We start from the raw sequence: 22,645 nt of genomic DNA, 5'->3' as shown, positions 1-22,645 counted from the left end.
TTTCATATTAGTACATATTCATTTGATTTTATATATATCATGTGAATATATATATATATATATATTATGTACCGTAGTACGACGCTAGATTAAATTTGACGTGGAAAGGTAACACACGGCCACCGAAAGCTTCATTTTTATGAAGCCCAGGTGGTCGTGTGGTCTAGCGGGACGGCTACAGTGCAGGCGATTTGGTGTCACATATCTCAGTAGCATGGGTTCGAATCCCAGCGAGGGAAGAACAACAGATCTAACAATGTTGGGTTGATGTTTAGACGAGTTGTATATACATAATGTACACTCCCATGTATCACCATCATTGCTGGTGATCCGATGGACAAATCTGTTGTGGAGTTGTCACTGACTCAGACGTACATGTAAATACATAAATATACTTTTTCCCTTTTTTGGTCTTTTGGAAAATGATGTTTGTGCTGTGCGTGGAAATACAGTCCCAATAAACAGTCCTGACAGATCTAAGCTGGTATAATATTTAAAATATGACAACGGTAGAGCAATTGCAACAGATATAGATACATATATATATATACTAGAACACACCCGTGATATCATGGTCCGTGACTGAATTAAAGTATATAACTATGCACAAGCCTTATTTTAGTATTAATATTGTCATCTGATAAAGTCATGCCGATTATAAGATACACAGTTTTTCTCTGCTTTCAAGTCTTTCTGTTTGAACCCGTCGAACTAAAACAATAATATCAATTATTTGGAAAACAAAAGGTCCTAGAATGGAGTATTTTTTAATCAACAGCATTGTCCTATATAAGTTATAAATAAAGTTGAATTCTTTGCTTCGCTGTTTTACGTCATGCCCACTAACAAATTGAAAACTGTACCTATACGCCTTATTTTTAGTCCAGATTTTTAGTATTCGTATTGTTATCTTAGAAAGTCTTATTGATTAAAATACTACAATAGGTAACAATTTGACAATTTAGTAGTGTCAACCCTGTGGTTTAATATGACCCGTGTATATAGCATATTAATCCTGAATACAACGTTTGGTGGTGCGCCTGTCAGATGCGGAACGTACAGATAAGGTAATAGGTAACAGGTGAATATACTATTGGTATCGGTAGCGGACTCGACCCGGAACTTCTTAATTATTGGCAATATTAATTACGTGGAAAACAAAAGGGCCTGGAGTGGTGTAATTTTTAATCTACACCTTTGTACTATATTAGTTATACGTGTTTACGTGATGACGGCTGACAAATTGGACATCGTAATTTTAGTATTATAGATATATATATAAAAGTCTATAAAAAGGACCAACCAGCAAATTTACTATGTACCGGATCGTCTAGAATAGGCGATACAGATAAGGAAAAAAATATATCAGTCTAAAAATTTGCACAACAGTACTGATATAAGATGTTATAATACGAAAATGTTGTTATTAACTAATTAACATTTATAGATCACCGTACGGCCTTCAACAATGAGCAATGGCCATACCACATAGTCAGCTATAAAAGTCCCCGATATGACAATGTAAAACAATTCAAACGAGAAAACTAACGGCCTTATTTATATAAAAAAAAAAATGAACGAAAAACAAATATGTAACACATAAACAAACGACAACCACTGAAATACAGGCTCCTATACAATATATAATTTTTTTTGATGGGATAGATTTCTTGTCCTTTTATATATTTAATTGGGCCGGGTTTTTTTTTGTGTTTTTTGTTTGGATTGTGTTACACAAGTAATTTTTGGGTCATTAATAGCTTACTTTTCAGAATTGGACCTATGACTGTTTACTTTACTAAATTATGTCTTTGTTGGAAAGATGTCTCATTTGGCACTCATACCTCATCTTCTTATTTCTATATACAAAGCACGTTTTAGAAAGAAAAAAAATACGTAATATGGCACCCACTATGATCCAGAGACTTTAATATTGGAGATATTTTACATATGTCAACAGGACAGCAGCCGAACGATAAAAAAACTCTGAGGTATATTTTGTGATAAAATTAGCAACAAACGGATATTATCGATGGATGAAACTATAAAAAATGTATTAAGCTATATACCGTACCCGCTCAGTGGCGGATCCAGGGGGCGGGGTTCCGGGGGATGAATGCATTTGGATGGGGACATGTAGTTTCAACCCCCATGAATATGTATGAGTAACATTACTCAATACGTAAATTATATACTAAATCAAGTCTTAATTAAACAGGTCGAGAACTCTAGATTTTTTGACGTCAGAATATATTTGCATAGTAATTTCCAAAACACAAGTGGTTGTCGTTTGTTTATGTGTTACATATTTGTTTTTCGTTCGTTTTTTTTTATATATATAATTAAGGCCGTTAGTTTTCTTGTTTGAATTGTTTTACATTGTCATATCTGGGCCTTTTATAGCTGACTATGCGATATGGGCTTTGCTCATTGTTGAAGGCCACACGGTGATCTATTAATGTTAATTTCTGTGTCATTTTGGTCTCTTGTGGACAGCTGTCTCATTGGCAATCATACCACATCTTCTTTTTTATTATAGATCCAACGCTGCAATTTTCACAAAACATATCGAATTTTCCACCTTGTCGCACATACAAATGTACATATGGATAACATCATTACAGCTTATTTCCTAATGCATGTAAAGCAAAACTTTGGGTAGCTTGCTTGCTTCGTTTGTATATTGTACACAATATTAAATATACAAGTTAAACTATGCCTATGTATATATTGTTTAAAGATGTCAATTTTATTTTCAAAGCTTGTATAAACAACTATACAAACAAAGCAAGCAAGCCAACCAAAGTTTTACTTTGCAGGTATAAGAAATCAGCTGTAATGATTTTATTCAGTTTGGCAAATGTCCGAGCCCGTTAAAAAACTAACAAAATGAAACTACAGTTGCTGACTTCACTACCTTCAACACAAAGGGAACAGTTTGGAAGTCCAATATACTGAAATGTGACAAAAATAAATACTTATAGATTTTGTTAACACTGCCATGTATGTAAATATTTCTTCGCCTTTTTTACGAACACAAAATTCAAGGATCACACATTTGCCTTTAATTATCTATACGAAAATTGCTGTACTCGTGAATATCAGCACCGGCTGTTATCGATGGCTTACTTTACACTAGTAAGTTTGCCTCATGGGTAATTGTATTTTTTCGCTGTTGTTTCGTTGCTGTGTGGTGGTCAAATAAATCTATGTGCCATTATCAAACATGTTAATGGCTATATATCGGGTAATTCAAACCCTTTTTTCTTCGCAAAGAAACAACTCTTCGTTAATCTGAGCATGGAAGTAATACTTTATATCACGAACTGTAATTGAGGATACACAATGAAAAACTACGCGAAATTGTGAATCCCGCATTGCACGAAAAAATGTGTTGTATTTCAGTAAATAACACGTGTTCTTGGTTGATTGTAAACACGTAGTAGTCCATCATGCATTGTGACTCATTTAGTGGATTGGTCAAAAACCTAGGTAAAAAATAAATTGCGTCACATGTAAATAAACAATTACATGTGCGAGAACATAAGTATGCTAATTTATGCATTTCCATATAAGGTAGTGGTCCCGACCTGTTAAATAGATTGAATGTTGATTGTTGCTATTTTTAGACATTATATGTTAATCTCGCAGTCAACACGTATTACACATATTTTTGTGTGTAATGATCCGTTCATATCTATTTCCTGCTTAGATCATGGAACAAAGAACTTATTTTAACAAACTACGAAGTTTAACAAAACAGAAAATACAAGTTGAACATCATGTTTCAAACATTAAATCATATATTTACTATACTATATATAAAAATATTAATTTTCGCGAACCATTTAGGTCACGGAAATTCCAAAATATGGCATCAGTAAGGAGAGTTGTGCAAATAATGTAAATACACAGAACCCCATCCAAATTTTCTTTTAAATTAGCTTAACGTATTCAATATTTTCTATTTTATATGTACTAACAACATTCCATTTTTCTATAATTTTGATTAAAAAATTCCAAAATCTGAGTTAAAATAGTTCGAATGCCCCAAATAAACATTTTCTGATTGGTTGAAGTACTGTGGCGTCGATGATAAGGATAGCAAGCCTCGATATAAAGCACACGCTTCACAGGAATTGTAATGATCCTGTATGGGGGTGCGAGAGGCAAAATATCAACAGCTAATAAAATTACGTCCTTTAATGGCACTTGCAAAACGAAAAAGAGACAGTACATGTGATTACGATTACATACATGTATATAACAAAATCATATACGGACTGAACAGTATTTCCGGAAACGCGGATTCAACCCCCTATATATATTACATCCCCCCGACAAAAGAAAAATGTAAATTTTGCTCAGGGTTGAATTCGCTTTACAATATATATGCACCAACTCATATACCATCTCAAAACACAGCATGAAAAATTACAATTATCTGACGTTGCGAAATCTCAACTTTTGAAAGTTAGTAGTTAAATATATTTTTACAGATCCGAAATTGTTTCGTGATACATGTATCATTGAGTAATAAATTCAACAGAGCCCCTAACTCTTACAATATTGTGAAGATGTCCTATAATGATCACATTTCATAAGTTGCAAGTTTCAAAAAATATATCAACTATCTCTCACAGAATCATGGCCAAACCCATTTACGCACACACACTCTCATAAAAAATATAAAATTGCTAACAGATAAAACATATCAGAAAGATACAATTCACGGGGTTTATTTATGAAATTATCTCGATATCACTGACATAGATCCTAGATAATACACTCCTCATAAAAGTTCCAAAAGGACGTTAACTACAGATTTCCGTCTTTATACCATGCAAAAAAAAACAAAAAAAAAACATTCTCTCTACATTTTCCTTAATTTGCTCGCTAATGAAACTGTATATCACTATCATGTTTCCTTAAAAATCCACTAAATACAAAATGAACCATATTCATACGATCTCATCAACATATTTCAAAAATAGTAAAGATCGATGTTCAATATAAACATACAAAATTCGGCATTCTTCACAGAAAATAATTATTGAATTACAAATCTGGAAACGCAGTACCAACTTTCTGCTATTATGTTACAAAATTAAATAAATCAATTATTAATGACTAGATAATTCAAACTTGATACTTATGTAAATGAAATTGAAATAAAAAATCTACATGTATAAAAATGCACAAGTGTTTAGCATAATGTCCTGTATACGCAATATCAACAATCGTTCATTATTTGCATCAGAATAATAGAAAAAAATCAAGCAAACATACATAATACGAATTGTTCAAGTATTTTAAAAAGATAAGTAATATCAACATATGCAAAATAAAAAAAATCTTTAGCAGTTAATAAGCAGTTCCCATGTACATGTATATTATATATGCAAACAAACTAATGTCCGTATATAAAAAAAAAAAAAAAAAAGAGTTCTTATTGAATAACATTGAAATTGGGCTCCGCTCTGTACTGAATTTCATCTGACATCATAATAACGGATTGTCATGAGATAAATCTCACGGACAAAAACATGAAAAGTTCGCCAGAAAAAGTCGTTGTACCATCATCATAGGGCATTGTCATGAGATAAATCTCACGGACAAAAAGTTCCAGAAAAGCATCGCTGTACACAGATTAATAAATTGTCATGAGATAAATCTCACGGACAAAAAGTTCCAGTAAAGCATCACTGTAAAAATTCGGGTAACTGGTCATGAGATAAAACTCAAGGACAAAAAGGTTCGAAATAAACATCCTCGTCAAGCATTAAAGTATAAATTGTTCAAATTGGCAATTGTCTTGAATTTTACAACAAAATTCGTTTAATATGTACAATATGAGCATTCCATAAAATTAAACACTGAATAAAACAATAAAAAAACGGTGTATCATGAGGTAAACCTCACAGACACAAAACGACTCATAGAATTTGTGGAGGTAGTCGGCGTTTTATCAAATCACGGGTTTTCTTGTCAAAATCGGACTCCTTTAGCCAACGGGCATTTTGAGCCGGTTCTCCAATAAAATGAACTAAATAACTCATTGTTCCGTCCATAATTTTCCTAGCAAGTATTCGTTTAACTTTGTAAAAACGATTTTCATCACTCGAAACAGTTTTGTCTCCTGGATCGGTGAAACTTTCATCTTCAAACCGAGCTGGTTTCTTTTTTAATCGGGTTGATTTCCGGATTGGGGATTGAATACTTTTCCCTTTGCACTTTTTTGTTTGTTCGTCTGTCGCATTGTTTGAATTGTTATTCATCAAAATTTTTCCTGTGTCGTTCTCTGTATCATTTGAATAATTGTCATTTATTTCAGAATGTGACACTGTCGTATTCGATAACTCACTTGTTTCAGAGAAGTCCGATACAGTATTTTGGTCCGTGGTTGTATTTACATGCATTTTTGTTTCAACTTGATCCATGAAGTATTGTGCAGGATTTGGTTGACGCACGTACGCCGGTTTTATCCGATTAATGTGAATAGGATTCGGAAGGCATTTTTGTGAATCTGGGTCCTTCAAAACTACCATATGAGGACTGTGAATTTTATGAATGATATATGGCCCAGCATAACGGTATTTCAGTTTTTGTCCCTGTCCTGTAGGATTTTTGCTGAGATAAACATAATCATGTTCTGCGTACTGTAGAGGGTTCAAACTGTCATTTACACGTTCCACCATTTTTATTTGAGAAGTTAATGCATGTTCTTTCACTTCTGATCGAATTATTTCTAATCTTGCGCACAAATTTTGAACATATTCATGACAATCGTTTGGAAGCGTGTTTATATCCTGTCTAAAATGTCCGGTTAATGGAAAATTAGGCCTCCTGCCGTAAACTATCTCAAATGGAGAATATCCTAGACTGGCGTTAACGGTATTGTTCATTGAGAAAAGAATACAAGGTAATAAATCTTGCCAGTTCTTACCATCTGCAATGTATGGAGTCATGCGTTCGGCTAAAGTTCTATGCGAACGTTCGCACGCACCCAGACAGTGATGTGCAAAACTCGGGGTGTATTCATGATTTATGTCTAGTAACCGGCAAACTTCTTTGAAACATTTACTGATGAATTCGGAGCCTTGATCGCTGATTATAGTATCAAATACACCAAACTGCGAAACCATCCTGAATAAAACTTCAGACACTGTAATAGTATCGGCGGTAGGAATAGCCTCGGCAAATACAAACTTACTAAAAAGGTTAATCGCCGTGCAAGCATATTGATTTCCTGTTGGAGATATTGGATTTATTGGTCCAAAAATGTCGATTTGCCACACTTGAAACGGCGAATCTGGCGTACGGTATGCGACAATTCCGGCCTTAGTGTTGATTTTTGTCAATTTCCTTCTTTGACATGCCGGACAACTTTTTATATAGTCAGAAATTTTCTGCGCCAATTTTGAAAAGAAATATTTTTCCTTTATTAAGTCAATTGTATGTTGTATTCCGCCATGTCCGCCAAGAGATGAGTCATGATACATAGAAATAACGGTTTTCACTACAACTGCTGGTAAAACTAGTTGGTAATTTTTTAGATTTTTAGCGCGCTTTGATTTTGCAATTCGAGAATGAAAAAGTAATCCGTTTATCAACATAAAATCAGGCGATTGCAAAAGTAGTTTTCGGGCCTCTTTTTGTGATTTCGGCAGTTCTCCCTTATCCAAGTACGAAACAAATTTTCCGTATTCTGAATCTTTCCGTTGTAGATTGCTTAAATTTTCTACACTAAAGTCAGATCTCTCAAACAGATCTATCATTTCAACTTGACGTCTCATTTGGTTATCCTGATCCGTATTCACATCCGTTGTAAGATTGAAAATATCCGAATCATGTTCATTTAAAACAGTTGATTGATCATCACTACTACGATCTGTTGATGGTACGCTTATATCGGTATCTACGGTATTTGTCGGATTTTGTATTTCAATATTTTGTTTCATATCATTGTCGGAAACGATCTCTATATCTGTGTTGTTTACTGAAACTGGGTTATTTTCGGACGGATTTATTCTAATGTTTGGAATGGAAAGTAATTTTCTCTTTGAAACAATTTTGCGTTTTAGTTTGTTTTGTTTGCAAGGAACATCATCTTCCGTATCGGCATCATATTCTGCTGTCGTTTGTAAGTCGGGTTTGTGTTGATAATCCGGATTTAATGAATTGAAATTTGATGTTAAATTTTGATCAACTCGAATATTGTTTATCTGGTCGTTTTCACTAGAATCCGAATGTCTAAATGATGGAAATTTGTATCCACCTTCAATGTTTATATCACCTACTGTTTCCTCCTTATACGGGAAGTATGGGTCTTCGATATCAGGACTAATAAATCCATCAGAAATCTCCTGCCGCGGAATACGCGATAGGGCATCGGCAACCTGCATATCCCTTGCTGGTTTATAGCGAAGATCAAAATTATATTGTTGGAGTATGGCGATCCAGCGCTCATAAATTGCTCCCTTCAGCTGTTTTTGAAACAAAGGCTTTAAAGCCTGGTGATCGCATTCAACGATAAATCTACGCCCACGCAAGTATACAGAACAATCAAGAATTGCAGTCACCATTCCAAGTAATTCAAGTTTGGTGGGGCCATAAGATCTTTGCCAACGACTTAATGATTTTGAACCAAAACGGACCACTCTGATCATGTCCTCCTCATGTTCATCAGTATGAATCTGGTAAAGAACGTATCCTATGCCCTTACTGGATGTATCAACCGCCAAATGAAATGGTATATTGTAATTTGGAAATGCAAGAACTGGTGAATTTAAAAGCAAATTTTTCAGTTTTTGAAAGGCATTTTCTTGCACCGCAGACCACCGAAATTTCATATTTTTCCTAAGTAATTTTGTCATTGGTTCTATTTCTGAGCTAAAATTTGGAATGTATTTTCTAAACCAATTTAGTAGACCGACGACACGGCGTAGTTCTTTAACAGATTTTGGAGAAGGATAATCCTTGATCGCTTGCAACCTTTCCGGTGGGGGCTGAATGCCTTTGCTGGAAATTAAATGCCCCAGAAAAACGCATGACTGCTGTGCAAAGCTACATTTCTTGGGTCCTAGTTTAAGACCGGCTTCTTTCAAGCGGCCGAAAACAGTGTTCAAGTCATCGATATGTTGGTCAAAAGTTTCTGATGCTATAAGAATATCATCCAAGTAACATAAGCACACTTTAAATGTCAATCCCTGTAGAATTTTATCCATCAATAACTGAAATGATGAAGGCGCAGAACTTAACCCCATTGGAAGTCGACGAAATTTGAAAGTTCCAAAACATGTATTGAACGCAGTGTACTTTTGGCTGTCTTTATCTACAGGCATTTGGAAAAATCCTGAGCTTAAGTCGATTGAAGCCAGATAATTTGGAGTTTTCCCAGAAAATGATTCAGTTAGTTCGGTCAGATCAGGAATAAAATACGAAAAATCTTGAACTTGGGAGTTTAAATAGCGAAAGTCGCAACAAAATCTGTACTTAGCACTGCTCTTTTGTGAATTTTCTTGTTGTTTCTTGTTTCGATCTTGTTTTGAAACCAAAACAATAGGACTGATTATTGGAACATCCTCAGTTTCACTGACTGGCGCTATTATATTTTGACGAAGGAGTTCATCAAGGTGTTCACGTAAGGCCTCTTTTTTATCAGGTGGAAGTCTATAAGGTCTTTGGTTTTTAGGTTTAAAGTCGGATTTCATGCATATTTTATGATGAACAATGTCTGTGTATCCTAAATCTGGATTTTCATCCGTTACAAACAAACATTTATTTGACTGCAAACACTGACTAAGTTTTGATTTTTCAGTATCGGACAAGTGACTAGGTATATCAAAGTAAGATAAAAATTTGCTATCATCACTTTCATTCTCCGTTCTATGACTTAACTGAACATTTTGCACACTTTGCATTTTACCATTGTCCGGTTCTAATGACGTGATTGAATAATCAGTATCTAATACTTTAAAAATTGCTAAAACTTTCCCTCTTTGAATTGTGATAGGTTCATTAGTAACGTTCATTAGTTTTACCGGCACTGAGTTTTTCTGATCAACTGACACTACAGCCTTAGCTGTTAATAAACCTATTTTGTTCATATAGTCACTACTAGTACATATGCCCTGCGTACCGTATAATACATTCTTTCCAAGTTTACTCCACATAAAAAATTCTGAATTTGCAGGGACAGAAATTCGTTTTTGACACTTAACCTTCACAGTCTTAGTATTTATATACAATTTACCAAAATCAAGCACTATCTTGTTAGTAAATAAATAATTGGTACCTAAAATCAACGGATTCGAGGTTTGAGATAGTATGTACACATGTAACCAATGTTTGCCAGTCGGAACTTTGATCTTTATACGTGCTGTACCAACAATATTTATTGACGCATTATTTGCCAAAAGTATCTTTTCGTTTGCACTTTTAAAAGAATTACGGTAATGTTCTGGCAACGAATTAAAAAGTTGTTGTGATATTACATTTATGGAACTGCCACTATCTATAAGTGCGGCTATCTCTATATTGTCTATAGTAACTGGCATATATAAAAATTTGGGGCGAGATGACTCCTCTCCTTCTATTTCAGAACAAGTACTATCATATGAGTCAGATTCATTATTGTCACAAGTATAATTACAAGAGTGTACATGTACGTTGTGTTGTCTACTAGGAGAGCGACTACGCCTTCTGGCACTTAAGGGTGGTCGCCCGAGGGAGCGTGCCCAGTGTCCCCCGGGTTCTGACGGTTTCCCTGTTGGCCTGAAAAACGTAAACAGTGTGACGCTGAATGCCCATACTGACTACAGAGCTGACATTGTGAACTTGGGTTAGCCTGACCTTCACCATCCCACATACAATCGCGCCTAAAATGTTGTGGCCCTTTACAAGCGTGACAATAAAAGGGTGGACGATTTTCGGGCCGCCTGTTCAAATTGTAATCCCGCTGTTCTTTAGGGTAATCAGACTGACGGAAATTTTGATAATTTTGCCTGCGATTTTGAGGTTGCTGTCTGGGCTGTTCTGATTGAGCTGAAAGTTTTTGTATTGCACTTGTCAAATCTTGAATTTGTGATTTCAGTTCATGTACGACTGACGGGTTTTGTTCGGCAACAACAGCTTTAGGTGTAATTTGTTGTTTGATGGCAGAAACAGATATTTCATCATGTAACCTGTACCCGTATGCTTCGCCCATTTTGGCAGCTGATAGTGCACTATTACTGTCTTTGTGGTTACCCGCCCTTACAAAGAAAGCTAACTTTTCGGGAAGACCCTTGATGAATTTGGTGAGAATATCATGATCAGCTTTGTGTAATAATTGAGCTTTTTCTACAAGCTGGCAGTAAAAATCTTCGAGTGCTTGACCCGGTGACAACTTTATGTGTTCAAAAACCTCATTTTCTAGCATGATTGTTGGACTTTGCCAATCGAGATTAACATATTTTCTCTTAAACAGTTCAATAAGTTTTTCCCAGGAGCTTTTGTCATTGGATGTTAATGAGTTAAACCACGTGAGGGCTGGGGCCGTTAACTGGAGATGAAAAGCTGCTATTCGCCTTTGGTTTTCATAAGGCATGATATTATGTAGTGTAGCAAAAGAGTCAAATTCACGCAAGAAAACAAGTCCATTTTCATGGGGATATCCCCCGAATTTCCTACACGGAGCTAATTTTTCCATGACAGCTGTATGTACTATTCTAGGTATACTTGTATGTTCTAATCTAGGCGTACTTGTAGTGTAACATGCACTTGTGTTAAAAGTCAAATTATTTTGATGCAATCTGTTAACCAAACTTATTTGTGGTGTTAAAATTGGCATAGAACGATCTAATGTGTTGGTTTGAGAGGGCCTAGTCGGGGCTAATAAATGCAAACTTTGATCTAATTCTTGGTTTTGAGAAGGCCTAGTCGGTGCCAATAAATATGAACTTAAAAGTGAATCGTCGGTAAATTCGTCGTCCGTTTCAACTAATGAGTGTAAACTTAAAGTAGACTCACCATCGCTCATATCATTTAAATTGCTATATTTCGGCGCCGACATCAACGAAGAAAAAAAACCAACACCGTAATGAGATAAATCTCACGTACAGATAAAAAAAATTAAATGTGCATGTTAAATAATACGCCTGTAATGAGATGAATCTCACGTACAGAAAACTGGGATTCATAAGGCAACTTGAAGAAAATCATAATCTGCATAAAAAATTTGACCACCCACGTGGTTTTCCCACTTCAGTGAAAATTGTGGGGAAAAAAATTTCAGTTCATTTCAGTTCAGGTTTACACAAATAAAGTCCTTTGAATGAAGTTATATTTCGGGTCCTCCGCCATGTAATGATCCTGTATGGGGGTGCGAGAGGCAAAATATCAACAGCTAATAAAATTACGTCCTTTAATGGCACTTGCAAAACGAAAAAGAGACAGTACATGTGATTACGATTACATACATGTATATAACAAAATCATATACGGACTGAACAGTATTTCCGGAAACGCGGATTCAACCCCCTATATATATTACAGAATAAGGAGAGTTTTACCAATAATGTGAATACACAGATCCTCCATCCTATTTATGTTTTGCTGAAAATGTTGCAGTGTTCATCATTTCTGTTTTGATTCTGCTAAAAGCATTCCATTTTTTCTATAATTCTGATTTAAAGATGTGGAAACCCGTAATAAAAATAGATGGCTTCAATGATTTGAAAGCAACGCAAACAATTCCGTTAATATAAACATGTTGAACTTCGACCCTGAGTTCAACCGGGGTTAATAAACAAAAATCTCCTTTGGCTCAAATGTCATTCTTAGTGAAGTATACGGGTAAATTCGTTTACGAACATTTATACACACTTTTATCATTAATATATTACCAGGCTTTTGCATATTAACGTTTTTTTATGTTCAACTTTAGTCAAATTCAATTCTATACATTTTTTTTACGTAAAGCAATAGGAGTAAGAATATTATTTCGCGCCAATTTAACCAGCATCACCACCATCAGTCAAAATTATTTACCGTTATCTTTGTGAAATTTCAGTTATATAGGTTATTAATTAGAGAAATTTTGGAAAGTATTACTTATTAATGTTAAGGTTCTACTGATGTGCTTCTCTAGACCTTTTTGACGGTCAGTTTTATCCCATTTATCTCAATATTATCCCCGATGACAGAAATGTCAACCCGACTTATTCGTGGCAAAAGTGAAAATCGATCTATTTGATGAACTAATTTCTTCTTAAACTGTACATGCATTATTTCTGTATTATTTGATAGCCAATCACATTCACGTTGCATGTTTGCATGATAATGGGTCATGTATAAGTGGATTGTAAGGGCGATGCAACATTTGTCATGTGAGGTCTGCGCGATCACGTGACATTATTATTTGTAAACAAACATGCTCCCCGTGTAACACGTGTCTGAATTATCCTTTCAAAGTGTTATGAATCTTTCAATCACTATTTTATGATATATTTTTCAGTTTTTAGGTTTGCATATCAGTAGTCAAAGTGAATTAGATATAGTTCTGAGTATTGTGGTTTTTTTTTTTAGAATTAGAAGGTAAGTCTACATAACTTTATAAGTCATTATTTAACAGAAGTCTAAAAAGATGACTCAACTTTCCCTCTTATTCTTCCTCTATTTTTGAAACCTGCATACCAAATTAAAAGGCATTTGCTTCCCTTGAACACTATTTGGCCCCTTCCCTGTCATTTCCCTTTAAATGTGCTCAGAAGTCATACTTTTAGTCCATTTACAGTAACGGCTGATTTGTGATTTTACCATCTTAACTGCAATTTTCATAATGAACACATTTGACCATTCAGTATGAGTTCCCATGTATTTTTGTCTTATATGAAGGAGGTTTTAGGTCATGTTTTCCTAAACACCTTATTGCTATTTGTCTGTCTGGATTGTTAAAACCACAAAATCAAATATTGATGAATATGCAAGTTTTCAACAATGCATGAGAATTGACATCCACGAAAAATATAGGAATCCACAGTAAGATTTAGGTTTTGATAAATTTTGGAAATGACTATAAGGAAGTTATAAAACTTTATTCTTTGAATATGTTTCATTACATGCATGCTGAGCACCGCTTTTGATCAGGAATTTTGTAATTTATGTCTTAAAATTCGGGTTTTTTTCCATTCTAATAGGTGGATTTTCAAGTTAATGAGAAAAATGCTTTGTTCACTAATTCAGCAATGCTTTAACTGTTGTGAATGTGAGCTCCCTTTTGGCTATTATTAGAATCTAGATTTACATCATTCATTTTCAATGTAAGAGTTCTCCTTTCATTCAAAAGGTAGATTTCCATGTTTGCTGGTCACTTGACTAGAAACTGCATTCAGTGATATGTTTGTCTCAATTTACACCTGAATTTCAGATTTTTCCTAATTACCAATCACTAAAATAAATGTCATTTAATACGTAATGAATACATGTAGTATTGTAGAGGGGTAGTACAGGGGGTACCCTTCTCCCACCCCTCTTCTCCTTTCTCCTACCCCCGTTCTCCTTTCTCCCATTAGAATAAAACAATTCCTTTTGAGATATTTTTTCTTGAAATATTAGATAATTTTTTAAAAGGAGGGATATTTTATTTTTTCTCCTTTCTCCAACTTTTTCTCCTTTCTCCCAGCCTTCCTCTCCTTTCTCCTACCCCTTTCTCCCTGTCTCCCTTACCCCTGTCCTCCCCCTCATTGTATGTAACTATCATATTTCAGTTTGAAACTACCTGACAATCACACTGAGTTCACACCTAATTTGAATTGAATTGACATTAACTAATTTGAATTTATTTAGTTTAATTCACATTTGAAACGGTTTACATCAACAAACACATACATTTTGTAGTTCAAATGCGAATCGAATGCAAGTGAATTGTTTGTCTATCTATGGTCAACATGTTGGGGTATGACTATACCACTTTTACCAATTTTAAGAAACATTGTTGAATTTTATTTATGGAAGCTTACTTTAAATTTATATAAATTTAAGATTAATATTTCTGAAATGTACATTTTAGGTTATGGATTGTCTCTACTTATAAAGGGGGAGGATTCCCAATTTGTTTAATATATTTAATTAAATTGTATTCAGGCGCGTAGCTCCCTACATGTATACGCCAACACGCAGTTGCGTTCACATCAATTCAGCATGCAAAAAAAAAATGTCAAAATAAAAATTTATAGCATTCGGCATGCAGGAAAAAAAAATGTCAAAATAAAAATTTGAAGGAAGCACAAATATGTTGTTTATAATAAACAAATCATTTAAAAATTGTATGGTTTCGAATATCATAAATACAGTTGTGAAAATGAATAATCAGTTCCTTGCTTTAATGAAAATGAAAAATCTTGCTTCAATAGTGCAGAAAATGAATAATTTGTCCTCTTAGATTACAAAAATAAATAACCGATCAAAAACAAATCCTCCTGCCCCCCCCCCTCTAGAATATCAAATTGTCGACCCCTAAGTCTATACATAGGAATTTTTTCTGCGACAAGTGCCTCAAACCATGTATTAAGATTTTGGATAAAGGACCACAATAGGTAAAAGTCCAATTAAAATTAAATGTTTTAAGTTCTTAGACTACATTCATTCTGTGTCAGAAACCTATTCTGTTTTGACTATTTGATCACAATCCAAATTCAGAGCTGTATCAGGCTTTAATGTTGTGTCCATACTTGCCCCAACTGTTCAGGGTTCGGCCTCTGCTGTAGTATCAAGCTGCGCCCTGTGGAGCATCTGGTTTATTTAAAAGGTGGATGTTCCCGACCTGTTTATCAGTGGAATTGTGAATCAGGCCATTACTCTTCTCAATTGTATTAATGCATACTTTTCATGTTGGGACAGTTTCCCTCATTTTTGAAGGCTGTATGGTTGCCTATAATTGCTTTGAACATTTGAACATTTGTGGGTAGTTGTCTTATTGGCAATCTTATTACATATTTTAATTTTCATACGTATCCATCCTTCAGAAAAGTTGTTCCAAATGTAATGAATCCAGTCCGTTCTTGCCTTCATATTCCTTTATCTTCATTGGAACAATTTTTTGGGATACGATTGCTTTCAAGCAATCTATAGACTTATACCGGTGGCTCAGAGCATTGCCCTCACGTCAATCGTTTTATTTTAAACATTAAGGAACATCTCAGATTCTTATGATTGTCTTGCTTTAAAAGGTAAAAACAAACTAAGGGATTGAACTTTAACAACTTTCCTATGTTCTTTTCATAATCTTCATGTTTGATAATTCCCTTGACTTACAATGTATATGCGTGTTTTTAACAGCACGGAAAATCAGAATTAAGCAGTATTTATATTTAGTGTTTTTAGAAACACGTTAGAGGGAATTCCCAGTTTTGATAAAATGCGAGAGTTCTCTGAATTCCGATAAATCTATTTCTGTCATATAAGAACTGAAATTGAGTTTTTCTTATATTTTACCGTTATGATACTGATATTTGAGATTGTACTTCCATAAAGAAATAAGAGAACTATCTAGGTCGTTTAATAAATATTTAATATACATTCTTGCTCCAGGTTTTTTTTTATTTTGGAAATTATGCGCATGCGTATAGTTTTCTTGACTTCAAGGGGTTTTCGATTGAATGGTTGCTCTGGATTCCCCACTCAATTAATTAATTTTTAACTCATGGGATGTTTTCTATGTATGTCTGCTATTGAAGGTTAATGTTGTTGCATAATTTTAAATCATATGCATCATTTAAATTAAAATAAATATAGTCCACATCGAAGAACACCCCTTCAGGCGAAATGGAGTCTTCCATATTATTGTTTCGAGTTGTCTCCCTTCCGGAAGTAACTTCCGTGAATTCTGAATCAAAACAATACGTCGAGTATCAGCCCGTTCTGTCAATAAAGTGTATTATATTAAAAACGATCGCAATTTAAACCGATAAATGTGTACGGAAAGGAGTCATGATCACTAACCGAAAGGAAATTAAATATTTAAAGAGTTAGGAATAGGGTTCCTCCTAGAATTAACGTAGGAAAATAGGTGATAAGATACGAAGTGAAATACCTTCTCTCACTCTGAGTCTTAGTGACTGCTGTGGACAGTAAACTTGGAATTGATAGTACAAAAATAAAACACAATAGGCCTAATTACATTGTTCATACACTTTTATCTGGGATTGGCTATTTTGTAACTACTTTACATGTGCAGTTGAATTAGTTTTGAAAATAATATTATCCAGCTACATGTATACATGTGTCAATGAAACAACGGCAATCGTATCCCTCAGAGCAATCTGCTCTTTGATTTTTTTGTGGGGAGGGTTCCAAACCTGTTGTTTATAAGTTACAAATCAGGCCATTACTTTTCTTAATTTAATTGTTGCTTACTTAACATGTCTAGACTGTTTTTTTTCTCTCACTTTTTAAGGCTGTATGGTTGCCTATAATTACTTTGTTATTTTAACCTCTAGAAAGCTGTCTCATTGGAATTATACCACATATATACAGATTTGTATATGGATTGTAGACCTGAAAAAGATTAAAGTTAAATATGCTGCAAACTTCAAACAACCTACTACTTATTTACCATGCATGTTTATCATGAAACTTTTGATCAGAACTATATATAAGTGATTTCACCATTTCCTCATATGTGTACCACTATCAATCAACAGAACAAATGCAAATATTTTTTTTTATATTTGTATATGGTTTCCTTTAATTTCTCACATCTATTTTATTTGAATTTAGGGAAATAAGTATTATTCATATAAACAAATCTCATGTCGATATATAACATGTACAACAATCAAACATCAACCCACACCAAACTGGCTGTAGTTGAAAAACATCAAAAGGGAAAATACAGTGAAATTTGGAGAATTTATAGTATCACATGTATGCATTTGAAATATTTAAAAAAAAAAATTTCAATTTTTTTAGTTTTAAGTTCCAACTATATACCATATTAGAAAACTGGGATTTAAACGCTAGTCTATTAGAGGGATATTTCCAGTAGCGAATCCAGAGATTTTCATAAGTGGGGGCCCACTGACTGCCTAAGAGAGGGCCCACTCCGGTCATGCTTCAGCGGTTCTCCAAATAATCAACCATTTTTTCCAGACAAAAGGGGGGGGGGGGGCTCTTAATTCGCCTTTGATTTCATTTGTTGTAATTTTTATTTTATCATGAATCAGATTTGAACACGACTTGGGGAATGAAGGTAAAGACCAAATGTCAGTTTTAGTCGTATATATGTACTTTAATTTTAGTCTTACATGTATTTATGTGTACATATATCACTGATTCAGTGGCGATGGTGAATAGCTATATATAGACACTGGCAAGTCTTAGATAACATTTTATAGTTTTGAATGTTTCTACATCAGTTGACTAAAATTAGGTGGAGGTATGATTTTATTTCCAACAGAGGGGCACTCATGCTCAACCTATATCAATTTGTGCATGAAGCGATTGATAGTTGCCAGACACTGAATGATTATACCACAAATTTGTGAAAGTTTTAACCTATGCATATATACTTTAAATACGATAAAACAAAATCATGTCTTTTTTAGGACTTCTGATCCAACCATGTATACCACATTGCCTCACATTCTCATTAAGAAAAAATTCACACACCTAATTAAATGGGCATTCAAAAAATCAGAATGTGAATATATATGTTCAAACTCTTTTAGGTCATTTTTTAGTAGCAATAAACAAAAAAACTATGTTAATTGGACATGCTTTGGTACTATATATGCCCTTGAATTTTTACTAGATAACATTTTTGTTCGCTTTGGGGATTCCGTATATCGTCAGATTATCGGAATTTCATTGGGGACTAACTGTGCACCACTTATTGCGGACCTGTTTTTGTATTGTTATGAGTTACAATTTATGACAAAAATAAGAAAAGACCCATTGAAACAACATCTGATAAACAAATTTAATAATACTTTTAGATATTTGGATGATATTGTGGCTCTCAATAATGACGACTTCAGTATGTATATTAATGAAATTTATCCTGTTGAACTTACTTTAAATAAAGCTAATACTAACAATGACCACTGCCCTTTTCTCGATCTTGATATCTATATCACTAATGGAAAGCTGAATACTAAAATTTATGATAAAAAGGATGATTTTTCATTTCCTATCGTTAATTACCCGTTTTTAGATGGTGACGTTCCCTTGTCACCATCTTACGGTGTTTATATATCTCAACTTGTACGATTTGCTCGTGTATGTAACAATGTTTTAGATTTTAACGAGAGAAATTTGTGTATTACTGAAAAATTATTACACCAGGGTTTTCGATATCACAAACTAGTCAAAACATTTACTAAATTTTATCATCAGTATAAAGACATCATTCGTAAATATAGCTCAACATGCAGACTTCTAATACGTTCAGGTATTTCACATCCAATTTTTTATGGAAATATTCTTTATAAAGCACAAAGGTGTCAGTATTCACCTCAGAAACTTACAAAACCTTTGAATAGACTTATTAAGAAGGGATATAATTACGATACTGTTGTCAAGTCATTAAAGATTGCATATTTTGGCGTTAATATTGAGTCACTAATAAGGTCGTTGCATCGGAACTAAACACATTTATTCTAAAAAACAGTTGTTGGCATGGCACGGGTTATGTTCTTCTCATATATGTTATGATGTTATGATACTAAACCCCTAACGGGAAATATTGTGCCTGTTGTTCATATGATGAAATCATAATCTTTCAGTCAGTTTAATTGAAATCTGTAGCTAGCATGTCAGTTAACTGCTAGTAGTCTGTTGTTATTTATGTATTATTGTCATTTTGTTTATTTTCTTTGGTTACATCTTCTGACATCAGACTCGGACTTCTCTTGAACTGAATTTTAATGTGTGCATTGTTATGCGTTTACTTTTCTACATTGGTTAGATGTATAGGGGAAGGGTTGAGATCTCACAAACATGTTTAACCCCGCCGCATTTTTGCGCCTGTCCCAAGTCAGGAGCCTCTGGCCTTTGTTAGTCTTGTATTATTTTAATTTTAGTTTCTTGTGTACAATTTGGAAATTAGTATGGCGTTCATTATCACTGGACTAGTATATATTTGTTTAGAGGCCAGCTGAAGGACGCCTCCGGGTGCGGGAATTTCTCGCTACATTGAAGACCTGTTGTTTACCCTCTGCTGTTGTTTTTTATTTGGTCGGGTTGTTGTCTCTTTGACACATTCCCCATTTCCATTCTCAATTTTATGTAGTATGGCATGTTATTGAGATATGGTTCTGGTTGATGGATGTTCATGAAGGACCTGTAGTACAAATTATATCACTGGATTGAGCTCTCTGTCTAAGTGTATTATTAAAGTGCTTTGCTTTGAGCTCGGTTCATTGTTATGCAATTCATTCTTTGTGAAATAAAGATTTTACAGACAACTCTCATTTACAAGGATGTCTCAAAGTATTATCATTTCTATGTACAATGTAAGTAACAGGGAGATAAAAGCATTTTATTTTTTGTTTGAACCAAACATTATTTGTCCATTGACTAAATTTGTTTTGCTTTCACCAGCTTTGAAGGAGGTATTATCAAAGAATTGATAGAAAAAAACAGCACAGAAGCTTACTTTCTAGCTCATCAGGCCCAAGCATCATGTTAGGCATTGTCATTACTAAAAACTAATAAACGTCTTCTAATCTGAGGATCAATTCAACATTTTAAAGTGTTTTACTAATGATACTGACAAGCCACCACAAAGATATATAAATAGAACCATACAAATAGTTAGCAAATACATATAAAAAAAGATGTGATATGATTGTTAATGAGACAATTCTCCACAACAGACCAAAATGACATAGAAATTAACAATTACAGGTCACCGCACAACCTTCAACAATGAGCAAAGCTAATGCAGCAAAGTCGGCTATAAAAGGTCTCGAAATGACAATGTAAAACAATTCAAAGGAGAAAAATAACAGGCTTATTTATGTACAAAAAATAAAGAAAAAACGAATATGTAACTCATAAACAAACGACAACCACTGAATTACAGACTCCTTATATCATGTTCTCAGATATCATCTCCCAATTTAAAAAAATCACGAAAAATTGAACCTATTATGTGTTGCTCTCCTAGCTATAAAATGTATCCAGATGTGGAACATATTGTATCATAATCATTTGGTAACTAATGCAATTAGTGTCTCTTCCATGCCTGTCTTGAACATAAAAACTAAACTAAATATAAAATAAACAACACTCCTAATGCTCAGGTTGGTTGTCATCGTGCAACACAGTTAATAACACATATAGGAAAATCATAGAACTACATTTATCATAAAACACTGTCAAACATTCAAACATACTATCCACACTCATCTGTGTCCACACTTGTTATAACAACAAAATACCAAACGGGTTGAAAATAAAATTGACACCACAAACACAGGGTGTAAAGTCCTTCAGATTTATGAAACGTTGGGACGAAACTTTATTCAATTGTTTTTTACGGCCTCTCCAACTTCTACTCCCCTTTTCTATCTTTTCATATTAACAAATCAACTCTGGAATAAATGAAATGCTTTCTAAACCACCAATGTCCATTACTAACGGAGACATGGATTTAATAAAAAAAAAGATTATCAGATATTAAAAGAATAGAAAGTCAAAATTACAAAAACCAGCAACATAAGAAATTCACCAGAGATGGTCTTAAACAGCAATTTTCAAAATTTTGATATAAATAATATTTTAAAAGAGAGTGATTTAAAACAACCAAGAAAAAGACGTTTTAAAAAACGGACACACCCCGCGGAGATAATTTAGTTGTTAATCTGTCGTCAACAGAATCAACCAACTCCGAAGAAAATCATTAATTTGAGGTCTAAACTTCGGTCCTATACCAGCAAACATTAACAACCTACAATTGGAGACAGACGTCTTCGCCTAAAAGAACATTTTAATAGGCGACACAAAAAAAAATCACAAGAAGCCGGAATGAATGATTCGGAATATGAAAGTGATAAAGAGGACAAGTGCATCCCAAGATTTAAAAAGAGAAGCGAATGGAATCCACCAAGGAGTAAGAACGACAATTTAGAATCCTTTATATCATCTATTAAAACTGAAGTTAAATCATCAGTCAGTGCTAAACGTTTACGGAATCTCTCTGAACAAGCCATTAATACTTTAAAAAGCCGTGATGATATTGTTATTAAACAAGCAAACAAAGGAAGTGCAGTTGTAGTGATCAACAAAACCGACTACATTGAAGAAGGGAATCGTCAGCTTTTAAATACAAAATTTTACAAACATTTAGAAAGTGATCCTACAAAAGAAATAAGTAAACAAATTAATGAGGTCCTTTCAGACATAAACAGAAAACAACACATAGAAGACGACACGTACGACTATCTACGCCCTGATGAAACCTGCACAGCCGGTCGATTTTACTTGCTCCCACAACTACATAAAGAAGAGATTCCGGGAAGACCGATAGTATCTGCAAATGGCCAACCAACCGAAAAATATCTGAATTCGTGGATTACCATCTTAGATCACACGTTAGAACAATTCCATCTTACATTAAAAAATACAACATATTTATAACACCAAATTGCCAAACGCAAAA

General features: G+C 34.1%; 1 protein-coding gene across 1 annotated transcript in view; it reads right to left on the bottom strand.

The window, feature by feature from the left end:
• The window catches only part of LOC139483071 (uncharacterized), an 81,414-nt gene that overhangs the window by 24,167 nt on the left and 34,602 nt on the right, over positions 1-22,645 (bottom strand). The gene's annotated exons all lie outside the window — the stretch shown is intronic.

This window comes from Mytilus edulis, chromosome 7 (genome assembly GCF_963676685.1).
Source record: "Mytilus edulis chromosome 7, xbMytEdul2.2, whole genome shotgun sequence".
NCBI lineage: Eukaryota > Metazoa > Mollusca > Bivalvia > Mytilida > Mytilidae > Mytilus > Mytilus edulis.
The sequence above is the reverse complement of the archived record's forward strand: the minus strand, read 5'-3'. Positions and strand labels throughout refer to the sequence as shown.